The 17144-nt window shown below is 45.1% G+C and overlaps 1 long non-coding RNA gene across 1 annotated transcript; it reads left to right on the top strand.

Moving 5' to 3' along the window:
- Positions 1–9856: 9856 nt before the first annotated feature.
- Positions 9857–11251, top strand: LOC136529874 (uncharacterized). Its single transcript, XR_010777453.1, has 2 exons — positions 9857–10594; positions 10687–11251. It is a non-coding gene; the product is annotated as an uncharacterized lncRNA (long non-coding RNA).
- Positions 11252–17144: the final 5893 nt, after the last annotated feature.

Below are 17144 nucleotides of genomic sequence, written 5' to 3'. Positions count from 1 at the left end.
AAAAGAAAACAGAAAAGGAAAAAAGGGCTAGGACCAGGTGGACCTCCCTTGACTGGGCTCAGCCCGAACTGAGGCCAGGTCACAGGTTAAGGCTTTTCTGGGCTGGCCTGCTGGCGGGCTTCCGCTAGGCTTCGTGGACCGGCAGGGCTGCTTTCGGACTGTGGGCTGGCCCCCAAGCCAGAGTGGAGGGGGGCACCTCCCAGGTGTTCGACGCCGGGACTGCTGGGGCTCGCCACGCCTGCGGCTTGCGTGGTCGACGCCCGTGTGAACGAGTTTGTGGAGCAGGGCGGCGGGAGAAGCCAGTGTTGGGCTTGCCAAGTACGGTGACGATGAACAGGAGAGAAGGCAGGAGAGCGCTGCGCCCAGGCGTCCGGCGGACCTTCTCGGCTGGGCTCTGCGCCGAGCGTGTCCGCGCCGGCTGCGTGGTCGCGGAGAGTGCCGATGCTCTCGGCGTCATAAACTCGTGGATGCGGCAAGGATGGTGCGGCACGACGGCCGGGCAGGCAGACGTGCCAAAGAGTGGCGAAAAGGGTGGAGCTTGGCCAAGGATGGGCTCACCGGGGCGTGGTTGAAACACGGCTGTGCGGTACTGCGTGCAGGTGTCTGTGCAGCGCCGTGTCAGGGCGCCGCGGCCCGAGTGCGTAGGTGCTCGTGACTGGGTTTGTGCGTGCGTGCGCGCCGCGAGCGCCGAGCTGCGCGGGCGTGGAGACGAAGTTTGCACGGCATCCGTGCGGTGCGAGGTCGAGTGCCATGGCTAGAAGAGGTGACACGACAGGTGCTCGACGCGATGCCGGACGAGTCCGGCAGCATCGCCGGCGAGGAAAGGCGAGGCCGAAGGTCACGGTGGTGCAGAACTGGTGCTAGGCGAAGTCGTGGAGAGCTCGCTGTTGTTCTTAGGCTGCACAGGACCGTTCTGTGGCTTGTGCAGGTGCTCGGTGACAGGCCCAAAGGGCTCGGCGTGTGCTCTCGTGAAGCCGTGCTCGTGCCTGAGTGCGCCGGCGTGCTCGTGGTGTCCTGTGCACCCTCCAAGGCAACAAGATAAGAAGGTTTGAAGGTTGACTAGTTGACCTACAAACTATATGCAACACAACATCAAACAATGTTTCAAGATTTTTTTTTAAAGTTGGGTTTTTTATTACATGCAAATCCACAGGTTGTTACACTAACTAGGAACCAAACATGATGGCCTTGCATGCGTAGAGCATGGCTGGCGAGGGCCAGGTTCCCAAATACGAGCCAGGTTGCTCTCATACGGCAACCAATCAGGCCTTAAGTCTTCTTTTTTTGATAAGTCCATTTTAAGTCTTGAAGCCACAGGTGATCCGGTGTCTAAAGTTTAGTCAACTTAAAAAGAAATTATTAGTTCATTAGACCTCACAAGTAATCTAATTTTGTATAAGTTTAGTCTTTAATTTTAGACGACTAAGCTTTTAGATCAAGATCCAAAAATGACATAATTTTTGTTTTTCAAGTTTAGACCTCTCCCAAGATAAATGGTGTTAGGGTAATGCTTTGGCCCTATACCTTGACACCAAGGGCCATGCTGCCTATCTAAGCGCTAACAAGGGCGACACCAAGGTCTATATCTTAAGGTCAGCGTGCCGCGCCGTGACCCCTCTTGTTCTTCTCCCATTCGAGAAACACACGCCCACCCTCTCTCTCTCCACCCTCTTGGATCTAGAAAATGGACCGTTTTGAGTTGGGGTTCTACTAGAGCAAGGTAACCTTCTCCCCCTCTCCTCCAGATTTTGTCCATAAATTTGAAGTATTTATGTGTGGTATTTGGTTGGAATACTATGATGAGGTCGGGGATAAAATAATTTGAGTTTGTTCGCTGGTTAGAGCTTAGAAATTTCACCATAGATTTGTATCTTGATGTAGCATTTTTCGTGATAGTTTTAGATGTGAATATGTATAAATGAATATGTGTGATAGTGTTTGTTGTTATATAATGAATACCGAATTCATCTTATAGAATGACTAGCAATGAATTTGGATGTTGTTATGGATTTAGGGTTGTTGGGTTATGTGTCTCGATCACATTTGGTAGAATTTTAGATAAACTCCCTTACCTTGGGTTATGCAATGTTTTAGATGTATCCATTGTTAGTTGATAATATAATGTACTTGAAAGAACTAATGTATTCTAACTTTCTAGGTGAAATAAATTTTGATGATGCATAATGATTTTTGTTGCAATATTTTTTCCTCATGCTGATATGTCTGATGTTCAAGTTGCTCCCAAAGGGCTACGTCCCTTACTATCCCATGTATGGTGTGATCAAGAAATTTTATCGTTGCTACCCCATCTTCCAACTTTGATTGTGGCTATCCCGCACATGTGAAGCAATCAAGACATCCTGAATCGGCCACACGGGTTTACTAAACATGCCAAGTGAAGCTTATATGGACCCTTCATTAGAGGATTGAACGATGCAAATTCTTTTAGTGAATAGATGGACCAAAAATGGTTGGTCCTAAGATTTAGGCTATTCCCATATGACAAGGATAAGAGTTGGTCGTACGATGAGTTCAAGCATTGGGTGCCTCTTCAAACCCTCTAGAAACAACGAAGGAGAAGGCTTCTACCAATGCACATCATGCAACAAAACCCTCTGCTATGCCATTGTAAAGTTCATGCAAAATAAATGTGGCAGAATCGCCCGAAATAACACACTTACGGAGGCGCTCGTCTTTCACCAGACACTAAGCACCCCGAAAGCAAGCTACAGCGGGCGGTATCCATCGGGCACACCCCAAGGGAGAACCCGAAAGATCCACATTTTCCCAAGGATCCAATAATGAGAACGAGTTACAATACTTAATACATTTCATACATCCAGAGTTCTTAGAAATTCATTATTACATTGCTAAATGTCAGAGTGCGGAATATTAAACAGCAAAATAAAAATAAACATCTAGCGATAAGGAACAAGGATTCATCTGTATCCACCAGAAGAATCCTTCACATAATGGTACTTCTCAAACATTACCTGCAACAGGGGTAAAGAAACCCTAAGTACACAATATACTCGCAAGACTTATCCGACTAAAGGGAATAGCTTCCTGACTCCAAGGGATATGCAAAGCTTTATGGTTTGCTGGTTTCCTTTTTGTAGAAAGCAATACTAATAGTGAGTCATTATTGATGTTATTATTAATAGCCATTTTAATTTATTACCTAGCCATTCTATGTAAGCATCTGCTCTACTTCCAAGCAAGAGTTGAGCAATCAGTTCCATTTCATCACCTTCCATCTTTCAGTTCTTACTACGATGCTAGAGTTAAGACAAGCCGTACCGACTCGGCGGTGATTCACGAATCAATGTCCCCAGCTGGGTACCCCGAAAACACACGCCCCATTTGTACCCTAGGCACAAGCAGGACCAACCCATCACCCTCCTGTCAAGGGGTCCAGGTCCTTATCCAAACTTAGACTCCAAGCCCCCGCTTCTATGTCCTGGACTTAGTGCGGTGCAAGGACCTCCACCATCCCTGCCTCCAATCAGTCGATCTAGAAAGAGCCGAAATCCACGACAAGAGAGCAACAAGTCTTCCCTACGCCCATACCCAAGTATGTGCTCAGGATAATAGATCTATGACTTGCCTAGCGTCCATTACAACGACCGGTCCTTAATCGACATGGACAGGGAAAAAAGTGTAACCAAGCTATTCCCTGTTGGCCGCAGAACACAACCTCTTACACCCACCAGTACCCAAACCATATCCTTGCCCGGTCACCATTTTCCTTTCCACCATTTTATCATGAGTGCCCACACTTTCATGCGATCGGACGCTCAGATCGGACGCTGAACTACAAATGACCGGACGCTGAGCCGTCGAGTCCGGTCGAGTCCAGTAAGCCACCAGGGCCGACCGGGCGCGTCTGTTAGAAACTGACCGGACGTTGAGCCTCAGCGTCCGGTGGAGTACAGTAAGCATCCACGCTCGACCGGACGCGTCCGGTCACACCGGACCGGACGCCGCCAGCGTCCGATCGACTGCTCTACCGAACACTGCGTTTGCTGATTCACACCGGACGCATCCGGTGTGGCGACCGGACGCGTCCAGTCGCTGAGTTCGTCGCCAAATACCGGACACGTCTGGTCACTCTATAACCAGCGCGGCTAACTCCTCTTCGACTCTATCTTCTTCACACTTGCTCAAATGTGCCAACCACCAAGTGTATCGCCTTGTGCACATGTGTTAGCATATTTTCACAAATATTTTTCAAGGGTGTTAGCACTCCACTAGATCCTAAATGCATATGCAATGAGTTAGAGCATCTAGTGGCACTTTGATAACCGCATTTCGATACGAGTTTCACCCCTCTTAATAGTACGGCTATCAATCCTAAATGTGATCACACTCTCTAAGTGTCTTGATCACCAAAACAAAATAGCTCCTATGGTTTATACCTTTGCATTGAGCCTTTTGTTTTTCTCTTTCTTCTTTCCAAGTCCAAGCACTTGATCATCATCATGGTATCATCATCATCATGCTATGATCTTCATTTGCTTCATCACTTGGAGTGTGCTACCTATCTCATGACCACTTGATAAACTAGGTTAGCACTTAGGGTTTCATCAATTCACCAAAACCAAACTAGAGCTTTCACATGCATCTGGACATAAACAATATTGTGGGCGCCGACGACCGTCTCGTACCCGACAGCGTGGGCAACAAGACTAGGTAGCACACGTATACGTTCTCTCTCTTTCTCTAACTTGTAAGGCCATCCCCTTCGACTATAAAAGGGGATGAGCTCTCTCCTAAAAATCTCTCTGGCTCTCCACCAAAAAGAGAAGCTAGACGATTCGAGCATTCTTAAGGACCTGAGAACTCGAATAGCTCAATAGCCTTTAACACCCCTTCTCATTCCTAATCGTTTGTAATCCCACAACAAACTTTGAGCATCTAGGCTCAGTAATAAAGTCACCGACCGACTGAAACTGGACATATGACACGTTGCCTGAACCGTTTTATAAATCCTGTGTCATTGAGTGCTAGGCCACATCCAATCACAACGCACGGTAAAACTATAAATATTTACTTGTTGGTCACTTTTCGCACCGACAAGGTGGTAAGCTTCAATTTGTCGATGTAGTCGTACTCAGCACAGTCCGTCTCGGCCTTTGAGAGCTTCCTCGGATCCAAAGCTAAGCAAAACGTACGCGGAAATAAATACGAGCTACTACTAGCAATAAGATCCAATAAACAACGATTAGAAGATCTAAGTGATCCCATCAAGGGCACCAAAAAATTGTTTATGATTTTAGAGAAAAATAGAAACTGGTATCATAATTTTCTGAGCTAGGATGAGTTAGCTATGAATTTATGAAGTTGGATAGGTTTTCTGAAAAGAAAACAGAAAAGGAAAAAGGGCTAGGACCAGGTGGACCTCCCTTGACTGGGCTCAAGCCCGAACTGAGGCCAGGTCACAGGTTAAGGCTTTTCTGGGCTGGCCTGCTGGCGGGCTTCCGCTAGGCTTCGTGGACCGGCAGGGCTGCTTTCGGACTGTGGGCTGGCCCCCAAGCCAGAGTGGAGGAGGGCACCTCCCAGGTGTTCGACGCCGGGACTGCTGGGGCTCGCCACGCCTGCGGCTTGCGTGGACGACGCCCGTGTGAACGAGTTTGTGGAGCAGGGCGGCGGAAGAAGCCAGTGTTGGGCTTGCCAAGTACGGTGACGATGAACAGGAGAGAAGGCAGGAGGTCGCTGCGCCCAGGCGTCCGGCGGACCTTCTCGGCCGAGCGTGTCCGCGCCGGCTGCGTGGTCGCGGAGAGTGCCGATGCTCTCGGCGTCACAAACTCGTGGATGCGGCGAGGATGGTGCGGCACGCCTGCCGGGCAGGCAGACGTGCCAAAGAGTGGCGAAAAGGGTGGAGCTTGGCCAAGGATGGGCTCACCGGGGCGTGGTTGAAACACGGCTGTGCGGTACTGCGTGCAGGTGTCTGTGCAGCGCCGTGTCAGGGCGCCGCGGCCCGAGTGCGTAGGTGCTCGTGACTGGGTTTGTGCGTGCGTGCGCGCCGCGAGCGCCGAGCTGCGCGGGCGTGGAGACGAAGTTTGCACGGCATCCGTGCGGTGCGAGGTCGAGTGCCATGGCTAGAAGAGGTGACACGACAGGTGCTCGACGCGATGCCGGACGAGTCCGGCAGCATCGCCGGCGAGGAAAGGCGAGGCCGAAGGTCACGGTGGTGCAGAACTGGTGCTAGGCGAAGTCGTGGAGAGCTCGCTGTTGTTCTTAGGCTGCACAGGACCGTTCTGTGGCTTGTGCAGGTGCTCGGTGACAGGCCCAAAGGGCTCGGCGTGTGCTCTCGTGAAGCCGTGCTCGTGCCTGAGTGCGCCGGCGTGCTCGTGGTGTCCTGTGCACCCTCCAAGGCAACAAGATAAGAAGGTTTGAAGGTTGACTAGTTGACCTACAAACTATATGCAACACAACATCAAACAATGTTTCAAGATTTTTTTTTAAAGTTGGGTTTTTTATTACATGCAAATCCACAGGTTGTTACACTAACTAGGAACCAAACATGATGGCCTTGCATGCGTAGAGCATGGCTGGCGAGGGCCAGGTTCCCAAATACGAGCCAGGTTGCTCTCATACGGCAACCAATCAGGCCTTAAGTCTTCTTTTTTTGATAAGTCCATTTTAAGTCTTGAAGCCACAGGTGATCCGGTGTCTAAAGTTTAGTCAACTTAAAAAGAAATTATTAGTTCATTAGACCTCACAAGTAATCTAATTTTGTATAAGTTTAGTCTTTAATTTTAGACGACTAAGCTTTTAGATCAAGATCCAAAAATGACATAATTTTTGTTTTTCAAGTTTAGACCTCTCCCAAGATAAATGGTGTTAGGGTAATGCTTTGGCCCTATACCTTGACACCAAGGGCCATGCTGCCTATCTAAGCGCTAACAAGGGCGACACCAAGGTCTATATCTTAAGGTCAGCGTGCCGCGCCGTGACCCCTCTTGTTCTTCTCCCATTCGAGAAACACACGCCCACCCTCTCTCTCTCCACCCTCTTGGATCTAGAAAATGGACCGTTTTGAGTTGGGGTTCTACTAGAGCAAGGTAACCTTCTCCCCCTCTCCTCCAGATTTTGTCCATAAATTTGAAGTATTTATGTGTGGTATTTGGTTGGAATACTATGATGAGGTCGGGGATAAAATAATTTGAGTTTGTTCGCTGGTTAGAGCTTAGAAATTTCACCATAGATTTGTATCTTGATGTAGCATTTTTCGTGATAGTTTTAGATGTGAATATGTATAAATGAATATGTGTGATAGTGTTTGTTGTTATATAATGAATACCGAATTCATCTTATAGAATGACTAGCAATGAATTTGGATGTTGTTATGGATTTAGGGTTGTTGGGTTATGTGTCTCGATCACATTTGGTAGAATTTTAGATAAACTCCCTTACCTTGGGTTATGCAATGTTTTAGATGTATCCATTGTTAGTTGATAATATAATGTACTTGAAAGAACTAATGTATTCTAACTTTCTAGGTGAAATAAATTTTGATGATGCATAATGATTTTTGTTGCAATATTTTTTCCTCATGCTGATATGTCTGATGTTCAAGTTGCTCCCAAAGGGCTACGTCCCTTACTATCCCATGTATGGTGTGATCAAGAAATTTTATCGTTGCTACCCCATCTTCCAACTTTGATTGTGGCTATCCCGCACATGTGAAGCAATCAAGACATCCTGAATCGGCCACACGGGTTTACTAAACATGCCAAGTGAAGCTTATATGGACCCTTCATTAGAGGATTGAACGATGCAAATTCTTTTAGTGAATAGATGGACCAAAAATGGTTGGTCCTAAGATTTAGGCTATTCCCATATGACAAGGATAAGAGTTGGTCGTACATTATCATCCGGGTAAAGCAAATGTGGTTGCAGATGCCCTTAGTCGCAAAAGCTATTGTAATTGTCTGACAGTGAGAACAATGGGTTTGAATTTATGCCAAGAAATGGAGAAGTTGAATGTAGAAGTAATTCAACAAGGAAGTTTGACCAACATAATTGTTGAAGTTACTATTCGAGATCAAGTTATTGCTGCTCAAAAGGAAAACAAGGGTATATCCCATATCAAGGAAAGAGTCAGGGATGGAAAAGCAGAATGTTTTAGTATAGATGATGAAGATGTGTTATGGTTCAAGGATCGCCTGGTGGTACCAAAAGTTCCTGAGTTGCGGCAGTCAATTCTAGATGAGGCACATGCTACTAGGTTATCTATCCATCCGGGAAGCAACAAGATGTACCATGATTTGAAGCAAAGATTCTGGTGGACTAAAATGAAAATAGAGATTGCTAGATATATAGCGAAGTGTGATACCTGTCAAAAGGTGAAAGCTATACATTTGAGGTCTGCTGGTGAGTTACAACCATTACCTATTCCATCTTGGAAGTGGGAGGACATCAGTATGGATTTTATTGTTGGTCTACCCAAGACATCAAAGGGATTTGACTCAGTATGGGTTATTGTAGATCGACTCACTAAGTCAGCACATTTTCTTCCAGTCAAGACCATATATCCTACGATCCAATATGCTAAGATGTATTTGGCAAGAATCATGAGTCTCCATGGAGTACCCAAGACTATAGTGTCAGATAGGGGTACACAATTTGTCTCCAGCTTTTGGAAACACTTACATGCTTCGTTAGGTACCAAACTTCTGTATAGTACAGCTTATCATCCGCAGACTGATGGGCAGACTGAAAGAGTCAATCAAGTACTTGAAGACATGTTAAGGTGTTGTGTCCTTAACTATTCCAATAAGTGGGATGAGTGCTTACCTTTGGCCGAGTTCTCATACAACAATAGTTATCAAGAAAGCATTAGAATGGCTCCATTTGAAGCACTCTATGGTCGTAGATGCAGAACATCGTTGAGTTGGTCTGAGCCAGGAGAGAGAAGGTTCTTTGGAGTTGACCTTGTGAAAGAAACAGAAGACAAGGTTAGGCAAATACAGAGTAATCTGAAGATAGCTCAGTCCCGCCAAAAGAGTTATGCGGATAGACGACGGAGACCATTGGTATTTAACAAAGGAGATTTTGTATATCTGAAAGTATCACCAATGAAGGGAGTTAACCGTTTTGGTGTTAAAGGAAAGTTGGCACCTCGATATATTGGACCATATCAAATTTTGGAGAGATATGGAAAAGTGGCATATCGCTTGAAATTACCTGAACATCTCGCAGCTGTGCATGATGTGTTCCACGTTTCTCAATTGAAGAAGTGTCTCCGAGTGCCTGAACAGAATGTTGAAGTTGAAGGAGTAGAACTAGAACCGGATTTAACTTACTCCGAATATCCTATCCGAGTGCTGGATCAGAAAGATCGTGTTACTCGAAGACGGACAATCAAGTTCTATAAAGTACAATGGAATCAACATTCAGAAGAGGAAGCTACCTGGGAATCAGAAGATTACTTGTTAGAAAAGTTTCCAGAGTTTCTAGCGTCAATATAGAATAGAATAATGTTAGTTGAGCTCGGTTACTACAAATTGTGTTTTGTAAAAGAACCTCAGTTGTTTTATGGAAAAGTTCTGGATCTTTTTGGATTGACACATTTCCTTTTCCATTACTTACTCTATGGCTTTGAATCTCGGGGCGAGATTTCTTTTAGGGGGAAGGAATGTAACACCTCGGGTGTTTAAAATACTAAAACCTGACATATCATCATATGCATTGCAAAGCATTTGGCATTTGGTGAAAACTTTGAGATGCATACACTAAAATGAGTTTATATTCATGTGGTATGTGTTGAATTGTATTGTTTGACTTAAATTTAAAGTTTGTTTGGATTTTTGAATTTTTCGAGAAAACCCCGATTTTTCAGCATTTAAATCCTACCCTGAAAATCCATTTAAAAATCTAAGCATATTTTGGGGTTGATCCCAAAAGCAAAAGTGTAGAGCTTGGCAAGTTAAGCAAAGTTTGTTTTTGGAGTTTTTCAAGTTGTTTAGAAAATTTTTGAGTAATTCAAAAAGGCGTAATTCGTTAAATTTCCCTATTTGAATTCAAAAGTTCATTTCAAAATCTAGACCGAATTAGGAGATGGTTATAAAAGCAAAGTTGTAGAACTTTTGATTTTGAACAACTTTTATTTTTGGAGATTTTTGAGTTGTTATACAAATTTGGGAGTAATTTGAATTTGAAACCGAATGGCAATTCTGTAATTTGGATGAACAGTGTCCACCGCCGAAGCTACATGGCCGGCGACCGTCTTCGACGTTCCAGGCGCGCGCGTGGCGGCCTTGGCTTCGCGCTGGCGTGGGAAAGGCGTCGCCGTGGCTTCTCCTTGCTTCCTTGGCCGCCCTATAAAGCTCCGACGCCGCCGTCGTCGTCGTTTCTCTTCCTTCTCTGTTTTTCCTGTCACCACCGCCGCAGCTCCGTCGAGCTCTCGCCGTCGACTTAGCGCCGTTGCCGCCTCGGCAAAGCATGCTCCAGCTCCGCCGTAACCTTGCGCATCCAGCTAACCCCTCAATTTAGTCTGATTTCGCCGGGAAACGCCGCGCAACGTACTTCTTCCTCGCGGCCGGCGAACTCACCCGAGATTCCGTTTCTCCGTGGCCAGAGCCCGTCGGTGAGCCATTGCCCTTGATTGGTGTACCTTTGGTTTCGTCTCGATGATGTAGTACTTAATCCATAGCTGGTTGCTCATTTTGACCACTGCAGTCGCCGGTACACCATCACCGACGACGTTTTGCTCCGCCGTGATCACCGCGATCGTCGTCACGCCTCTCCGTTGCTTCTCAGGCTCGGCCAGTGACTCCAGTGTGTTCGGGGTGAGCTCCTGGTTCTACCCAAGTTGTTTGTTTCATCATTACCGAGCTCCTATCGCCGGCGTAGCATGGCCGTGCCGTCGTGTCCGCCATGGCCGCCGTGGTGCTTGGTCCAGTTAGTGTCGAGGCCCGATTGTGCCACCAATCGACGCGTAGAGATGTAGGGGTCATTTCAGTACCTTGGTCGTCGCCGTTGAGCTCGCCGTCGGCGAGTTTTCGCCGGTCAGCGCGCGTGTCGCCGTGGTCAAAGCGCGAGGTAGAAGATGACAAGTGGGACCCGGTTGTCAGTGACTCAGCGTTCTAAGTGGATTTTCTATTTTTCAGAATTAAATGAATAGTGCTGTAATTTGTTATTTTTGTGTAGAATTATTTAGAGCTCCAAAAATTATGAAAATTTTTGTGTGAATTCTCTATGATGTATATTATATGACAAAAATTTGAAATATTGATTTCCAGTATTTTTGGGGTATGATAAAATTTGCTCAATTAATTAATAAATGACTTTCCATGATTTTTCTAGGCTTATTTACTTGTCCAAAAATTATGAAATTTGTTTTGTTACTTAGTTATCATGTAATGAACATTTGCTAAAATTTTGAGCTCAATAAGAATAAATTGATTTATTTCATAATTTTGAATTAAATAATTAATTCATAAAAGCAAATAGTAACCTTTGATGATTTAGGTTTTGTTTGAAATTTTGGATTGAGTGATGACCTTGGGTCATTTGTTGATAATGATCCTTGGCAGTTGATGTACGTGTTACGAAAAAGATTTAGTTTGTTGACTTACAACTGTACCGCGAAGGAAAGTTGTATTCAAATTCTTAATTTTTGTATCCATCATCGAGCATCATGTTTCGTATTCCGCATCATGTTAAACATGGCATTGTTATTACGTGTAGTGAACGAAGGTGAACACGTGGTAGTTAATCAAGTTGTTGAGTGAAAGGTCCTTGTTTGGTTTTGGTAATTGAGTGACAACCTAGGTGGACTAATTGTGTTTATGTGAGATACACAGGTGATTAGTCCACAGGTACATGTGTGTGAGCAACATATGCCATGAAGGTGAAAATGGCTTGGAGATGTTGCAAAGCTCACACATGTGATGATGAAGGAGCTTATTGCACATGAGACATGACATTGAGTCATGTGATCAAGGTGGAGAAGATCAAGACATGACTTGGCTTGATGGACCGGTTGCAAGCGTGAAGGGCAAGTCGAAGGCTTTGGAGTGATGGACCGCGTGGCGGTGAAGCTTGAGCAAGACTTGGCGCCGATGGACGATGGCAACGGTGAAGGGCAAGTAGAGTCAAGATCGATGAACCAATATGATCATGTGATGATATGAAGTGGATCATATCATTGTTGATCGTGTTGGTGCATGTGTTGCATCGACATTGAAGGAGATGGAATGGAATGCGCAAGGCAAAGGTATAACCTAGGGCATTTCATTTTACCGGTCATAGGTGTGTAGAGAAGTTTATGACCGGGTTTAGGATAGATGGCCGTACTATCAAGAGGGGCAAACTTGTTTGCATATCGGTCATCTAGTGCCACTCGAGTGATCTAACTTTGCATTGTCGCTAGGATCGAGTGGCGTGGCAAGTTGAGTGGCTAACATCCTTTGGGAAATGATTGTGAAAATGCTAACACACATACACATGGTGGTGTACACTTGATGGTGTTGGCACATTTACAAAGGAGGTGGTGTTTGCAAGGGTGAGATGGGTTTGGGTCCCTCTCTCCCTCCCGCCGAGCTTGCGAGGCGGGATTCGGCGCTTTCGGGAAAATGGAGTGCCTATTTTCTATTGCGCCGGATGCAAATTCTTGGTGGTTGGCTCTTTGGAGCAAGGATGAAGATGTTAGAGGAGAAAGGGATTCGGTCTCACTGTTTAACAGTGACCGGACGCTGAGTCCGAAACGACCGGACGCTGGAAGGCTGCGTCCGGTCAGGCTGTCGGTCGGCACAGTGCTTAGGGTTAAGCACCGGACGCTGGGCTGTGTCCGGTCGAGTTGACCGGACGCGTCCGGTCATGCTCGGGAGCTTACTGGAAATGACCGGACACTGAGGGTCCAGCGTCCGGTCAGTTGAAGTGCTGCGTCCGGTCGGCAGATGACCGTTGGGATCGGAAGATGACCGTTGAACGCAGGGGACACGTGGCGAGTATCGCGTGACCGGACGCTGAGGTCCAGCGTCCGGTCGATCGGACCGGAGCGTCCGGTCGGCCCGACCGTTGCCCAGTGAAGGGGTAACGGCTAGTTTAGCCCTTGGGGCTATAAATAGAAGTGGCCTTCGGCCATGGCTGGAGCTGAGCACCTCAAGGGACTTAGTGTCCATGCTTGTGAGTGCTTGGGAGCCCTCCATCACACATATACTTGATAGTGATCATTCGATTGTGTGAGTGAGCGATTCTAGTGCGATTGCATCGTGAGGTTGCATCGAGTGGCACTAGGTGATCGAGTTGCAAGCCGGTGGTGCTTGTTACTCTTGGAGGTTGCCACCTCCTAGACGGCTTGGTGGTGGTCTCCGTCGAAGCGCGCAAGAAGCTTGTGCGGCGCTCCGGAGAAGTGCTTGTGAGGGGTATTGTGCTCGCCCCGCGGGAGCCGCGAAGAGCAACTCTAGTAAAGCGTGTCATTGAGCTACCCTCACTCAAGGGGTCGGTTGTGCGGCACCCTATTGAGGGTTTGGCGAGTGATGCCAATCAGCGCGTGAACCACCAAGTGAGCGGTCGACACAACGGGGACTAGCGTGTTGGCAAACACGTGAACCTCGGGAGAAAAATCATCGTGTCAACCTTGTTCTTCCCGTTGGTTTGCATCCCCATTACACAAGCTTGCATTTACTTTCATATATATTAAGCTTGTGTAGTTGCTCTTGTAATTAGATAGCTTGTGTAGCTTGCTAATTACCTTCTAGCTTGTGTAGCATAGAAGTAGCTCCTTTGCGTGGCTAATTTGGTTTTAGTAACCTTGTTAGTCACATTGCTTAGTTTGTGTAGCTAAGTAATTGCGCTCTCTAATTAGGTATTGGTTGCCTTGTTATTGAGCATTGCTAGTGAGAATCGTTAGCTTTGTGCTTTTGCTTACTAGCATGTGTAGGAGCTCCCTTGTTGCTTAAAGTACTAGTGGCATAGGTTTGTGTGACCTTGCTCCTAGAATTGGTTAGGAGAGCTCTAGCTAGCCCGGCACCTTAGTTGCATAATTAGTATCTTTGCAAGGTGCTAGTGAACATATATAGAGGGGTGTAGTCTTGGCTAGACCGATTGTTTTATTCCGCACTTATATCGGTTAGCCAACGCGATTAATTTTAGAAAAGACTATTCACCCCCCCTCTAGTCCGCCATCTCGACCCTTCAATTGGTATCAAAGCCCGGTCTCTCATTTGTGGTCTTCACCGACCCGAGAGGATGGCGTCTAATGGGCTAGATGGTTGTGAGAATCACATTTTTAATGGCACTAACTTTGCACTTTGGAAAAATCATATGCTTGATCATTTTCGTGCAAAGGGACCTAAATTTTGGTGGGTTGTCACTAGTGGTCTCTCCCATGTCTTGGATCATAGAACTCTAACCAAAGCTCAAAGAGTCCTCTATGAATTTGATGCACATGCTTGTTGTTTTCTATTGGATGCTTTACATTTTGATTTGATGAAGCAAGTAAACGACAAGGGGACCGCTCGTGAGATATGGGACTCCATCAAGGACACCTTCGGTGATTCCTCCACATGGGATGATGGCAAATTCAAGAAGGAGGATGAGCCTAAGAAGGAGGTGCATGAGGGTGTTGAGCATAACCACAATTTGGTGATTGTGGAAGATTGCTCCACCTCATTGTCAAGTGAGGATGATGATGATCAATCCACAACAAGCTCACTTGACAAGGTTGATGATGATGCCACAAGTGTTGCAAGTGATGATGCTACCCCATGCACACTTGATGGTAATGATGGTTCATGCTCAAGCCATGATGATGCTACTACAAGCCCATCCACTACACCACATTGTCTCATGTCACAAGGTGACACTAAGGTATCAAATGATGATGTGGTTGATCATGTTGATTCATATGATGAGCTTGTTAGTAGACTTGCTAGCATGACCATGTCTTTAGAAAATGAGAAAGCTAAAACATTGAAATTAGAAAATGAAAACTCATTTCTAAAGAACTCTTGTGAAGATCATAAGAAATTACTTGATGCATATAAATCTTCACTTGATGAGCTTAAATTGAATCATGAGACACTACTTGCATCTCATGATAAATTATTAGAAAAACAAGCTTCTCTCATTAAAATATTTACAAAGAAACTTAAAAATAATGAGAGCTCATCACATGGATCAAATGATAAATTGCAAAATGTTGCTAACCATTGTGATGTAGGCAAGAAGCATGTATCCACCTCTTGCGATGATTTATTAGATATGCCATGCTCTTCACATATAGATGCTTGTTCTACTTCTATGTCTTGTGAGACTAACCTTTTGAAGGAGAACAATGAGCTCAAAAATGAAGTGAAGAAATTGAGCAACAAGTTAGAGAGGTGCTACAACTCCCAAGTCACCTTTGAGCATATGTTGAAGACTCAAAGAAACTTTGGTGACAAGAGTGGAGTCGGCTTCATGACTAGCAAAGTCAATCATAAAGAAAGCCGCAATGACACTAGTGGCATTGGCTTCAACAAGAGCAAGATCAAGGGCAAACGATGGGGCAAGAGAAGATATGAAAGAGAGATGAAGAAGCAAGAACAAGAGAAGCTCTCTCATTTCATGTGCTTCAAGTGCCATGAAGTGGGACACTTTGCAAATGGTTGCCCTAACATCGAGAAGCTCAAGAAGCTAAAAGAAGAAGAGAGGCTTAAGCATGTCAAGTGCTTCAAGTGCGGCACTTGGGGTCATCTTACCTCAATGTGCCCAACCAAGGAATTGGTGAAGCAACAAGTGAAGCCTCAACCAAAGCCACAAGTTGAGCAAGAGAAGACACCCCAAGTTCAAATCAAGATCAACCATGAAGATGGTGGTGACTTGATGATAAAGAAGAAGAAAACAAGAAGGGGTGGAAAGTCAAGGCATCCAATGCAAACTCAAGATGCCAAGATGATGAGCAAGATTGAAGATGACAAGAAAATCAATGCTCACATCAAGTGCTTCAAGTGTGGAAGTACGGGACACTTTGCCTCTAAGTGTCCTAACAAGCTTGAGAAGAAGGCTCAAGCAATCCATAGGAGGCAAGGCAATGAGAAGCACCACATGAGCAAGGAAGAGAAGGCTCAATCAAAGAGAAAGTGCTACTCATGCCGGGAAAGGGGACACATGGCACATTCATGTCCCCTAGGTAAAATTTCTAAGCCTATTTCAATTGATGATCATGATATGCTTAGAAAGGATGGCAATGGTACCTCATTGGTTGCAATTGCAAAACATCCCGCTACTCATACTAAGGCGTTGCCTAAGTATGTTGCTCCTAACTTGAGAGGACCCAAACTTGTTTGGGTACCATCAAAAAGTGGATGATTGATTGTAGGTACCATCGGCATTGGAGGCTTGGTTCAAATGATATTCATCTTGTTGATCATATAGTTGAGCCAAGTATTGCTAAGTGATGATCACCATCCCAATGCCATGATAAATTAAGTGAAGTCCAAATGTGCTACAACATACAAGTGTAAAATTCAAGTTGTGGTGATTTATTGAAATATTTGATGACTTGCAAATAATTGAGTTGAAGCTTGCTAGTTGGATGATCATGAGCTAACCAAGGTATATCTCTTGTTGATCATTTTATTTGGGTGCATATGAGTTGATTGAATTGGATAAATATGCAATGTTGCTTGCTATGAGATATTTGAATGGATAATTGCTTAGTAATCAAGTTTGGATTGATTTGTGTTGGATAAATTCATGAGATGACATTTAGTAAGTGATTTGAATGGATATATGTCTTATGGAAGTATTCAAACAAGTTAGTATCAAGTTTGATTCATATTTGATGAAGTATAGCTCAATTGCTTGAAATCTGTCCTATATTCAAAATCTGAGCTAGCTGTGATCATAGCCATGTTTGAGTATTGAAAACTTATTGTATTGGCATGAAAATTGGTGTACATGCTCTAGACTTATGGTACAAGATGCTGTAGAAATTTCATGGAAATTGGATAAGAAATGCTTCGGTTTTGGAGTGGTTCTTGTCAGCTATAGTGCAGCAGTTTTCAGCATGTAGCAGTGGTGGAAGAATTAAAATTTAGTAGTCCATATGAGATCAAATGAAGCTAAAATTTTTATGGCTGCTAGATAACTTAGTGAAGCACACCTCCACCAAATTTTGTGGTATTTGGATTTGTACTTTGAGAGAT

This window comes from Miscanthus floridulus, chromosome 19, assembly GCF_019320115.1.
Source record: "Miscanthus floridulus cultivar M001 chromosome 19, ASM1932011v1, whole genome shotgun sequence".
Lineage (NCBI taxonomy): Eukaryota > Viridiplantae > Streptophyta > Magnoliopsida > Poales > Poaceae > Miscanthus > Miscanthus floridulus.
This window is presented reverse-complemented; position numbering and strand designations above follow the sequence as displayed.